Source organism: Diplotaxodon limnothrissa, linkage group LG8, assembly GCF_057381915.1.
Source record: "Diplotaxodon limnothrissa isolate DT_005_m linkage group LG8, D_limnothrissa_male_GT1.1, whole genome shotgun sequence".
Classification (NCBI taxonomy): Eukaryota; Metazoa; Chordata; class Actinopteri; order Cichliformes; family Cichlidae; genus Diplotaxodon; species Diplotaxodon limnothrissa.
Genome location: NC_140603.1, coordinates 1,158,294 through 1,169,595, shown reverse-complemented (window position 1 = coordinate 1,169,595; position 11,302 = coordinate 1,158,294).

The following is an 11,302-nucleotide window of genomic DNA, read 5'->3' as shown; positions in this document are numbered from 1 at the left end:
TGGCTGGCTGGCTGGCTGGCTGGCTGAAGGGACGTGCTGCACTGATTAATACACGATGTGCTTGTGGTATAAGCTGAGATGATTCCCTAAGGATAGTTTTAAGATTGTAGGAAAAAGCTCTGTGCGTGATCCCAACTCGTTCTTACACGACTCTCAGCTGAGGGCAGCTTTGTGTTTGTTAGTGCTTTGGTAGGATGGAGCCTGCTGCAGACGACTGTATCACACCAAGTTCAGGCCCCAAAGCTGCTCCGGGTTTTCTTGCAGTCCTTGGTCTTGGTAACGAGGCTAATATTAAAAAAGAAAGCTGGAAATAGTGTTTTAGAAATGGTGATGCAGCTCCGGGAACAGGAAGTCCCCGCTGGATGTGGGCGAGAACGAGTAGTAACAGTCGAAGACTGCTTTTCTTAAAAATGTGACCTTTTGTCACGATCTCAAAGTTTATTTAAATTGTCAACGAGTATTTTTTTATCTCTTGTAAATTCAGTGCTGAAATATCTGCTTCCTGTCTTTTATTTTGGAATCTCAGCCCCTCCTGTCTTTGACCTGGAATGGCAATAATCCCCCTGCTGATATAAGGCAGCGTTCTGGAAAAGCGTTCGGCGGTGCTCGTGATTGATGCTGTTGCGTTGTGTGAACGCTGTGACGCTGAGACCGTCTCGCCTCGGCACCATAACTCCAGCTGAATCACATGACATAAGGAAAATCTCAAAATCCTGATGTTTTGTAAATGAAACTGATGAAATGTGTTTGAACTGTAATGTGAACCAAAAGCAAAGGTTGACACTTTTCTCTGACTTTGCTTCTTTTTTATAATTTCCATTGATTTTAGGTCAATCTCTTAAAGGATGTTTACGGGAATTTTTTTTTTTTTAAGCGCTGCCTTATTTTCTGGTAACACATCTGGATCATGATCATTGTGGCAGCTTGTGACTCTGGGCCTGCTGTGTCGTGGCTAACTAACAGAAGGGCATTGCTTAATCGTTAACCGAGTCAGGGCGTGTCCCTGGGCCCGGCGTCTCGGTGCAGGCAGGCAGCTTTACCAACATCACGTCCGCTTTGTTCCCAACATGAACCTGATGACACCAGCGTGTTGGTCTGCTAACACTGGTCACAGGTTTGTGACATTTCTCATCTTATTCCTGCTTCACTTTACAGCCAATCAGATGAAGCATATCATATTGTCTCTGTCGTTGTTGTTGTTTTCTTCCTTCACTCATTTGTGCATCGATCTCTTACAGTACTTTAGGTGCAAACTGAAAAAGTCCGAATCACTGACTAAATTGTAACAACAATCTGCCTAATTACCCAAATTTATTCATTTGCATCTCAACTGTAATATAAAGTCAAAGTGAATAAAAACTTTAATCTGCTTTGAGTGCTTGTCTGCTTTTTAAAACAAGACTGCATTGTTCATCTTAAAGAGCTTTACATATGACCTTTGCTCTAACAGGAAGGTAAGATTCAAAATGTTGAAAATAAAGTTGACATATCGAATCAAACTCTCTGTTTAGTGAGTTAGAAGAAGGAAATGTGGATGCAGAGTGCTGTTCTGAATCTCTTCAGGAAAAAGAGCTTCGGTTCAAAGGTTTAATCTGCTCCTGAGCCTCATTTGTTCAGGTATGTTTACATCAGGCTCCAACCATCCTTCAGCCTGGTTTTACTTTTCAGGAACTGGAAGTCACAATGAGGCAAATCCAGGATGTTTTTTGCACACTGGCATACACCACATTTAATTTTGAGGCTTACTCCAGTGAACATGTAGCAGCAGAGGGAAAGTGAAGAGTCACAGCAAACTGCAGAGAGGAGAAATTTAGGCCAGCATGAGCTTCATCATGTGATCCTCAGTTAACATGAGGGTGTTCTGATCTTTTCAGCCAATCAGAATCATTTTGGCAGTATTTGAGTTTTCGTGTGACATGGGAAGACCTCTGGTAATCTCCTACAATGTTCAGTGGGGGCGGTCGTGGCTCAAGAGTTGGGAGTTCGCCTTGTAGTCGGAAGGTTGCCGGTTTGAGCCCCGGCTTGGACAGTCTTGGTCGTTGTGTCCTTGGGCAAGACACTTCACCCGTTGCCTACTGGTGGTGGTCAGAGGGCCCGGTGGCGCCAGTGTCCGGCAGCCTCGCCTCTGTCAGTGCGAGGCTGTAGCCCAGGGCAGCTGTGGCTACAATGTAGCTTGCAGTGTGTGAATGGGTGGATGACTGAATGTAGAGTAAAGCGCTATACGAATACAGGCCATTTACCATTTCAGCTGGACAGAGCTGCAGACACAGGAGTACCATTAAACCTGAGATGGGTTTAATGAAAGCTTTAAATACAAACTGTGGTTCACATTAACTGTCCTTTCATCCAGCACAGTTATTTTGAGTGATAACACTGATTTACTTAAGTGTGTTTGTGTCACTTGAAGGAAACTGAGATGTGAGGCTGATGACTGAAAGCTTGCTGTGAGCACTTCCTGTGGAGCAGCTCCTCTTTCAGCACTGGACTGAACGTGGACGGTCCCTGTACCCTAGGACTCTGAGCTCTTAAATCGTCTTTGTGGAATTATAAAATGGTCTGAATTTTCATTTACTGGATTTGTATGATGAAGAGGCTGAAGAAAAGAGATTAGAGGCGACAAAAACAGTGCAACTCCCTCTGTCCATTGTTTTTTCAACAATAAACATATAAACAGTTTGACCAGCTGCGTCTTTCCTGACACCAGAACACAGCCATGCTGCCTGATTACTACATACTCCTGTTTTTGATTAAAATGGTTAGGACAGAACCTTTTTTCTTTAACCATTTTAGCAATATAAGAGATATTTTGATAATTATTTTTCAATCGAAAAACTGTCTTGCAGTGCAGTGCTTGGTTTTGGACTCCGTATTTGAAACTAGCCGCTCCAATCTTAATCGTTTTGGGGATTAGAAGTTATGGTATTTGGACCAAAGTGTAAAGTACTTTGTTATCAGGTAAGGCCAGTAAGCTTGGTTAGCAAGCATAGATGTATGGGTGAAGGTTACACTCCCAATCCGACGTGGCTTCATCCAGAAGGGCTCCCGCGCTGTCATCGCTGTGGACCGGCTGTACGTGGACGGACAGCTCCACCGCGACCCAACATCACTCTGTGGCTGTATTAACCTCACACCAGATAAGAATCAGCTACACCCTTTCCCTATCCACTCACACTAACTTGCATTAACATCTGTTTAACTTACCAGTATCAAATCGCATCTTAAAGTGTGATTTCATAGCAGAATTAACACCGTCACTCTCCGTCAGTGATTTAATTGGAATGCTTACGTTTTGTTTTTGTTTTTTTCTTCTCGTTTTTTTTTCCTCTCTTTTCCCCCTCTTGGTTTTATGCTGCTCACCCCTGTCCTTGGTTTCTTTCTTTATTCCTTTCACTGCCTCGATCACCTGCTTCGACACTCATCCACAAGCAACATCCTTTATTTCAACACATACGCACCATGCGCTCAACGGCAGCACATTTACTTCAGTCAGACAGCGCACACAGTCGTTTAGGATACACACACTTAAGCCAAGCCTACTCATATTAGTAACTATGCATACACAAAGTCAGACTCAGGGAGCATCTCGCCACACATTTTTTCCCTCTCTCTCCTTCTCTTTATTTATGAACAAGTGACGTATTCTCTCCACCTGTCTAAGCGACGCACACAGCATACATCCCTAGTTATACACAAACATCTATGGGTGCACTGAGGTTCATTACATGGAATATAAATGGAGCTGGCTCCAGAGAAAAGAGGTTAAAAATATTTAACCAACTCAAAAAACTACAGGCAGATGTTGTCCTTTTACAAGAGACCCACAGACCTCTTAGAGGTTCGAATGAACTTAAAACACCTGAGTTTCCCAATATGTTCTCAGCTTGTTATAATTCTAGACAAAGGGGAGCAGCAATTTTAATACATAAAAATATTAATTTCACAGTACTCGATACAGTTATAGATCCAGAGGGCAGATTCTTAATCATTAAACTATCTATACTTGATAAAAAGCTATGTATTGCAAGTGTATATGGTCCAGATGTTGATGATCCCTCATTCTTTCACGGTTTTTTCAGTGCACTCTCTGAACACTTAGATGGCACACTTGTTCTTGGAGGCGACCTCAACCTTGGAGTAAATGAAGACATGGATAGGCTCAATACAGCGGGAACTCAGCGTAATTGGCAGTCCACAAATATAATCAAACAGTATATGAGCGACTTGCATGGCGCTCCCTTCACCCCACCAGTAAGGAATATACTTTTTTCTCACATGTCCATCACTCTTACTCTCATCTGGATTATTTTTTGGTCAGCAGCTCACTGCTGAGCGACATTTCAGACACTGAGATTCACCCTATAGCTGTCAGCGATCATGGTCCTGTATCTTTAACACTAATGCACAAGAATAATACTACGCCAAGTAAAAACTGGAGATTTAATATATCACTACTTAAAGATGAAGACTTTATTAAATATTTTAAAAAAGAGTGGACTTCATATTTGAACTATAATGACACTCCCGAAACATCAGCTTCTGTTCTATGGGAAGCAGGAAAAGCTGTGATGAGAGGTAAAATAATTTCTTTCTCATCACAAAAAAAAAAAAAAAAGAAAACAAAAATATTCAGGAATTAGAAAAAAACATCAAATCACTAGAAGAAGCCTACGCGTCCCACCAAGATCAGGAAACACTGAACAAAATACGCAAAACTAAACTAGAATTAAATGAGATAATTAATAAAAAAACAAAATTCTTAGTACAAAGACTACGCTTACAAAATTATGAACATGGTAATAAATCCGGTCAATTTCTAGCAAACCAGCTAAAAATAAATAAAGAAAAAACAACTATATGTGCTGTTCAAGATTCATCTGGGAACACAATATATGATCCGATACAAATAAACAACATTTTCAGGGATTTCTATAAAACGTTGTATTCACCACAAATAAACCCATCTAAAAAAGAAATTGATCCATTTTTGGACAACATAACTCTTCCAAAATTATTGGACACTCAAGCAATGGCACTGGATTCACCACTGACACCAGGTGAACTCCAGGAAGCCCTGATAAGTATGCCCAATAATAAGGCTCCAGGTCCAGATGGCTTTCCTGCAGAATTCTACAAAGAATTCTGGTCGATTCTAGTACCAGTTTTCTACAGAACGTTGTTGGAAAGCAAAGAAAAGGGCAGACTTCCATCAAATATGAATTCTGCAAACATTAATCTCCTGCTAAAACCAGGCAAAGACCCTGTATATCCCTCAAGCTATCGTCCAATATCCCTTATAAATGTAGACCTTAAAATAATCTGCAAAGCTCTCTCAAAGAGACTGGAGAAAATAACCCCCCTCTTAATTCATCCTGACCAAACTGGTTTCATAAAAGGTAGGCACTCATCAACAAATACACGTAGATTACTTAATTTGATAGACTACTCATACAGTAAAAACCTAGAAACTACAATATTCTCTTTAGACGCAGAAAAAGCATTTGACAGAGTTAACTGGAAATTTCTATTTGCAACTTTACACAAATTTGGTTTTGGATCCTCTTTCATAAACTGGTTAAAAATATTATATAATTCCCCAACAGCTTGTGTCAGAACAAATGACCAGAAATCCTCCAACTTCTGTCTCTTGAGGGGCACCAGGCAGGGATGCCCACTCTCCCCTTCACTGTTTGCAATTTTTATTGAACCACTAGCAGCAGCAATTAGACAGAATTCAGTAATTAAGGGCATAAAATGCAAGAACGTGGAACATAAAATCAGCCTTTATGCGGATGATGTGTTACTCTTTCTCCAAAATTCACAAACCAATATCTCTGGGGTGATTGAATTGATAAACTCTTTTGCAAGAATATCAGATTACTCAATTAACTGGTCAAAATCTACAGTTCTACCGATTAATTGCTCCCTCCATAATTCCTCTTCTACACCACTGCAATCGGGAAATATAAAATATTTAGGTATTAATGTTTCTCCCAAGCTTGCAGATCTAACTAAATTAAACCATATCCCACTTTTAAAGAAGGTAGAAGATGATCTGGCTAGATGGAAATGTCTACCCATATCACTCATGGGAAGGGTTGCCGCTATAAAAATGATGGTCTTACCAAAAATAAATTATTTATTCTCAATGATCCCAACTAAACCGCCACAAGATTGGTTCAGATCTCTAGATTCATGTATGTCCAAATTCCTTTGGAAAAATAAACCCCCACGTATAAGCTTAAAAACACTACAAAAGACCAAGGATAAAGGAGGACTAGAACTGCCTAACTTTCAGCACTACTTCTTAGCCAACAGGCTTCAGTTTATCTCAGGATGGCTAAAACATACCCTCTTAGATGAACCTTGGCTAGATGTAGAACAAGCACTCTGCAATTATCTAGAGATCTCAGACCTACCATTTATCAGCTCAAACATCCAACGATATGAATGCTTTAAAAGCATCAACATCAGCTCTTCTCTGACAGCATGGTGGGAGTTTCTAAAATTGACGGCGTCTTCATTAATCCCATGCAAACGTACACCTATCTGGAACAACCCTGACATATTACAAAACAATAATATGATAAACTTTTCAGATTGGAGTGGTAAAGGAATCAAATATTTAGAACATATACTAGAAGGAACAGAATTTATTTCATTTGACGGACTAGTTACACAATATGGGATCAACAAGAAAAGATTTTTAGAATATCAACGAATTAAATCCATAGTAAAAAAGAAATTTAAACCGGGTCAAGTTGAACTACAAACACCACCAAGTGTGGTTCAATTTCTTACTCTTAAACCCCCCAAATTACTATCCAAAATATACAGAATGCTTTCTAAAACAGATGAATCAACATCACTTCCTATTGCAAAATGGGAAGCGGATTTATCAGTTAACTTAGACCTAAACTTCTGGTCTCAGATTTGCTTAAAAACCTTTCATCTAATTAGAAATCCCAGTCTTCAATTAATTCAATACAAAATACTACATAGAGTGCACTATACAGGTCATCAGATGTTCAAGATGGGCTTTACGTCTACCAACAACTGCTCACACTGCCAAACCTATTCACCGGACAATTATATCCACGCTCTTTGGTTCTGTCCACCAGTTCAGAAGTTTTGGCGCGAGATATGTGAAGACTTATCGAAATGTCTGAAATGTAACATTCCAACTTCCCCCTTAGTGTGTTTGTTGGGCAGCTTAGATAATGTCACTTCAGAAAAGAATATCGCCCATGTGGTTTTCACTGCCCTATGCATAGCCAAGAAAACAGTCCTCATGAACTGGAAAAATAAAAATAATCTTCCATCCATCCATCCATCTTCATCCGCTTTATCCGGGGCCGGGTCGCGGGGGCAGCAGCCTAAGCAAAGAGGCCCAGACCTCCCTCTCCCCAGCCACCTCCTCCAGCTTATCCGGGGGAATACCAAGGCGTTCCCAGGCCAGCCGAGAGATATAATCTCGAACCACCTCAGCTGGCTCCTTTCGATGTGGAGCAGCAGCTGCTCTACTCTGAGCCCCTCCCGGATGGCCGAACTTCTCACCCTATCTCTAAGGGAGAGGCCAGCCACCCTTCGGAGGAAGCTCATTTCTGCCGCTTGTATCCGCGATCTCGTGCTTTCGGTCACTACCCACAGCTCGTGGCCATAGGTGAGGGTAGGGACGTAGATCGACCGGTAAATTGAGAGCTTCGCTTTTACACTCAGCTCCCTCTTCACCACGACGGACCGGTGCAGCGTCCGCATTACTGCAGCTGCAGCCCCAATCCGTCTGTCGATCTCCGGCTCCCTTCTCCCATCACTCGCGAACAAGACCCCGAGATACTTGAACTCCTCCACTTGGGGCAGGAACTCATCCCCGACCCGGAGTGGGCACTCCACCCTTTTCCGGCTGAGAACCATGGCCTCAGATTTGGAGGTGCTGATCCTCATTCCCGCTGCTTCACACTCGGCTGCGAACCGTTCCAGTGCGAGCTGGAGGCCCTCACCCGATGAAGCCAACAGAACCACATCATCTGCAAAAATCAGAGATGAGATTCTGAGGCCACCAAAGCGAAAGCCCTCCGCCACTTTGGCTGCGCCTAGAAATCCTGTCCATAAAAATTATGAACAGAACAACAAAGGGCAGCCCTGGCGGAGCCCATCACCCACCGGGAACGAGTCCAACTTATTGCAGGCAATGCGAACCAAGCTCTTGCAACGGTTGTATAGGGATCGAATGGCCCGTAGCAATGGGCCAGACACCCCATATTCCCGCAACACCTCCCACAGGACACCCCAAGGGACACGGTCGAATGCCTTCTCCAAGTCCACAAAACACATGTAGACTGGTTGGGCAAACTCCCATGCACCCTCAAGTATCCTGGAGAGGATAAAGAGCTGGTCCAGTGTTCCGCGACCAGGACGAAAACCGCATTGTTCCTCCTGTATCCGAGGTTCGACTAACGGACGAACTCTCCTTTCCAGCACCCTGGCATAGACTTTCCCAGGGAGGCTGAGGAGTGTGATCCCCCTGTAGTTGGAACACACCCTCCGGTCCCCCTTCTTAAAGATGGGGACCACCACCCCGGTCTGCCAGTCCACAGGTACTGCCCCTGATCTCCACGCAACATTGCAGAGGCGTGTCAACCAGGACAGCCCTACAACGTCCAGAGCCTTCAGAAACTCGGGGCGGACCTCATCAACAGCAGGGGCTCTGCCACCAAGGAGTTGTTTAACTGCCTCAGTGACCTCGCCCCCGGATATTGGCGGGTCATTCCCCTCATCCCCAGACTCTGCTTCCTCCTCGGAAGACGTGTCAGTGGGATTAAGGAGGTCCTCGAAGTATTCCTTCCACCGCCTGACAATTTTCTCAGTCGACGTCAGCAGCGCTCCGCCAGCACTATACACAGTGCAGGTAGAGCACCGCTTTCCCCTCCTGAGACGCCTGGCGGTTTGCCAGAATCTCTTCGAGGCAGTCCGAAAGTCTTTTTCCATGGCCTCTCCGAACTCCTCCCACACCCGAGTTTTTGCTTCAGCCACTGCCCGAGCCGCATTCCGCTTGGCCTGTCGATACCTGTCGGCTGCCTCCGGAGTCCCACAGGCTAACCAAGCCCGATAGGACTCCTTCTTCAGCCTGGTAGCTCCCTTCACCTCTGGTGTCCACCATTTGGTTCGGGGATTACCACCACGGCAGGCACCAACCACCTTGCGGCCGCAGCTCAATGCAGCAGCTTCGGCAATGGAGACGCTGAACATGGTCCATTCGGACTCAATGTCCCCAGTCTCCCTCGGAATGCTGTTGAAGCTCTGCCGGAGGTGTGCGTTGAAGATCTCGCGGACTGGGGCTTCTGCTAGACGTTCCCAGCACACCCTCACTACGCGTTTAGGTGCACCAGGTCTGTCCAGCATCCTCCCCCGCCACCTGATCCAACTCACCACCAGGTGGTGATCAGTTGACAGCTCAGCCCCTCTCTTTACCCGAGTGTCCAGAACATATGGTCGCAGGTCTGCTGATACGATTACAAAATCGATCATCGACCTACGGCCTAGAGCGTCCTGGTGCCACGTGCACTTATGGACACTCTTATGTTCGAACAGGGTGTTCGTTATGGCCAAACTGTGATTAGCACAGAAGTCCAATAACAAAGCACCGCTCGGGTTCAGATCAGGGAGGCCGTTCCTCCCAATCACGCCCCTCCAGGTCTCGCTGTCGTTGCCCACGTGAGTATTGAAGTCTCCCAGCAGGACAACAGAGTCTCCAGGTGGAGCACCCTCCAGTACCCCCCCCCCCCCCCCAGGGACTCTAAGAAGGCTGGGTACTCTGAACTGCCACTCGGCGCATAAGCGCAGATGACAGTCAGGACCCGTTCCCCGACCCTAAGGCGCAGGGAACAAACCCTCTCGTCCACCGGGAAAAACCCCAACGTACCGGCAGCAAGCCGAGGGGATATTAGAATACCCACCCCAGCCCGCCGCCTCTCACCAGGGGCAACTCCAGACTGAGACAGAGTCCAGCCCCTCTCCAGGAGACTGGTTCCAGAGCCCAAGCCATGCGTAGAGGTGAGCCCGACTATATCTAGCCGGTACCTCTCAACCTCACGCACTAACTCAGGCTCCTTCCCCACCAGAGAGGTGACATTCCATGTCCCTATTGCCAGTCTTGGCAGCCGGGGGTCAGTCCGCCAGGGCCTCCGCTCCTGGCCGCCACCCGGCACATAATGCACCCGACCCCTATGGCACCTCCTGCGGGTGGTGGGCCTGCGGGAGGATGGGCCCATGTCTCCTCTTCGGGCTGTGCCCGGCCGGGCCCCATGGACTAAGGCCCGGCCACCAGACGCTCGCCCTCGGGCACCCTCCCCGGGCCTGGCTCCAGGGCGGGGCCCCGGTAACCCTATCCCGGGCAGGGTAAACTGTTCCCTCGGTGTCCTTTTCATAAGGGTCTTATGAATCGCTCTTTGTCTGGTCCCTCACCCAGGGCCAGTTTGCCATGGGAGACCCTACCAGGGGGCAAAAGCCCCCAGACAACATAGCCCCTGGGATCCCTGGGACACACAAACCCCTCCACCACGATAAGGTAGCGATTCAAGGAGGAGTAAAAATAATCTTAATTCTAACCAATATAGAAATTATCTATTAGATTACATTAGTCTTGATACAGCCTCTGCCACCACATCAGATCAATTGCTCTGGGCTCCTTTGATCAGCTCCATCACCTAGTGGGGGTGGGGGGTCATAGTTTGGTCCCGCCTTCACTGTTGTGATTGGTGTGGGGGTAGGGACAGCCTTAGGGCGTCGGGGGGTTCCCCGGAGGCATCTTCCTTGGGGGGGCTCAACCCGGAGTAGCGGTCATGTCCGGTTAGGGGCTCTGTTGGCTCTCAGGTGACTGTTTCCTCGCGGCTGCGTGCAGCGGGGCTAGGGGAGGGTCTGTGCTGACGGACGTGGGTTACTGACCTGGTAGCCTGGCTGCCCCTGGGTGGGTCCGGGATGGGTGTGAGGTTCTGGGGGCGCTCCGTCTCTGGGCTGGGGCCCGGGCCGGGCCTCGGGGGCTTGGGTCCTGGTTGGTGTGTTGCCGGGGTTGTGGGCAAGTGGGTGCATGGGGGCCCAGCCCTGGAGCAGGGTGCCGCCGGTGCATCGAGCCACCTGGGGGGCTCTTCAACTGGTGGGGGAGATTGTCACATCTTGCAGGAGCTTTCCTCTCTTCAGGAGCTCTCTCTGCAGGAGGGGGAGATACAGGAGAGGTGGAGGAAGATCTCAGCCTGGGTGTTTTTTGTCTTATGTAGTCTGGAAGATGAGTGGATGGTGGGGTGGGTGA